The sequence below is a fragment of the Otolemur garnettii genome, unplaced genomic scaffold, assembly GCF_000181295.1.
Source record: "Otolemur garnettii isolate 467f Iridium unplaced genomic scaffold, OtoGar3 scaffold00174, whole genome shotgun sequence".
In the NCBI taxonomy this organism is placed as follows: Eukaryota; Metazoa; Chordata; class Mammalia; order Primates; family Galagidae; genus Otolemur; species Otolemur garnettii.
In genome coordinates this window covers 1755731-1757461 of record NW_003852569.1, presented here as the reverse complement: position 1 = coordinate 1757461, position 1731 = coordinate 1755731, and the positions used below count along the sequence as shown (strand labels likewise).

The 1731-nt window shown below is 45.8% G+C and overlaps 1 protein-coding gene across 3 annotated transcripts in view; it reads left to right on the top strand.

The window, feature by feature from the left end:
- The window catches only part of PIP5K1A (phosphatidylinositol-4-phosphate 5-kinase type 1 alpha), a 23101-nt gene that overhangs the window by 7679 nt on the left and 13691 nt on the right, over positions 1-1731 (top strand). The gene's annotated exons all lie outside the window — the stretch shown is intronic.

Sequence of the window (1731 nt, the reverse complement as noted above, 5' to 3'; positions counted from 1 at the left end):
GCCTCCCAAGTAGCTGGGACCACAGGTGCCCGCCACAATGCCTGGCTATTTTTTGGTTGCAGCCATCATTGTTGTTTTTGGCAGGCTGGGGCTGGATTCGAACCTGCTACCTTACGTGTATGTGGCTGGCGCCTTACTCACTTGAGCCACAGGCAATGAGACACCATTTTTGTTCTTTAAATTTTTATTTATTTTTTTGGAGACAGCGTTTCAGTATGTGGCCCTCGATAGAGTGCCATGGCATCACAGCTCACAGCAACCTCCATCTCCTGGGCTCAAGCAATTCTCTTGCCTCAGCCTACCAAGTAGCTGGGACTGCAGGCACCTGCCACAGCTATTTTTTGGTTGCAGTTGTCACTGCTCTTTAGTAGGCCCAGACCGGGCTCGAACCAGCCAGCCTTGGTGCATGTGATTGGTGCCCTATTCACTAAGCTACGGGCACTGAGCCATAAACCATTTTTTAACTCTTCATCTCTCCACCTTTGTATCTTTGCAAACTGCCTTAACTTTCTATCCTGTTACATACCTTTTTTCCTGCCCCATCACCAATTTATGAACGTATCTACCCTTAAAAAAAATCTTTAATCTTCTATGTTCACAACTTGCTAGTTTATTTCAAGTCAGTCCTTTTTGTGTTCTAGATTTATTTCCTCCTGATTATTTAGGACCTCCTTCATCACATGCTTCCTTTAATTTTTTTTTTTTTTTTTTTTTTTTTTTTTTTTTTTTGGAGACTTAGTCTTACTTTGTTCCCCCCTAGTGGAGTGCTGTGACATCATAGCTCACAGCAACCTCAAACTCTTAGGCTCAAGCGATTCTCTTGCCTTAGCCTCCCAAGTAGCTGGGACTACAAGTGCCCGCTACAGCGTCCAGCTATTTTTCGAGAGGAGGTCTCACTCTAGCTCAGGCTTGTCTTGAACCTGTGAGCTCAGGTGATCCGCCCACCCCATCCTCTCAGAGTGTTGGGATTATAGGCATGAGCCACTGCATCTGGCCACATGCTTCTTTTCCTTCCTCTAGCTCGCTTGCTTGCACACGGTCTCTCTCTCTCTCCACACACACACACACACATATATACACACATATATACATATATATGTATACGTATATATATTTATTGTTATTATTTTTAATGTTTGTTTGTTTAGAGACAGACTCTCACTGTTGCCCTGGATAGAATGCCATAGCATCATCATAGCTCATAGCAACCTCAAACTCTTGGGTTCAAGAGATCCTCCTGCGTCAGCCACCCGAGTAGCTGGGACTACAGGTGTGCATCACCATTCCTGGCTAGTTTTTCTCTTTTTAGTAGAGTCAGGGTTTTGCTCAGGCTGGTCTTCAGCTCCTGAGGTCAATCAGTCCACCCACCTTAGCCTCCCAGAGTGCTAGGGTTACAGGACAGGTATGAGCCACTGCACCCTGCCTCTCCTCTAGCTTTAGTCCTTAGTGGCTGTTTTCTTTCTATACATAAGCAATCTCATCTCTGCTATCTTAAGTTTTGGAGGATGTTAACTGATGATGCTTCCATTTGCCCTTTTTCATTCTCATCTCTTACTCCTCCTTCAACCCTCTGTGTCCTAGCCGTAGCTGTCACCACTTCATTAGAATTACTGTCCCCCAGCTCAGCGCCTGTGGCTCAAGTGGCTAAGGCGCCAGCCATGTATACCCAAGGTGGCAGGTTCGAATCCAGCCTGGGCCCGCCAAACAACAATGACAGCTGCAACCAAAAAA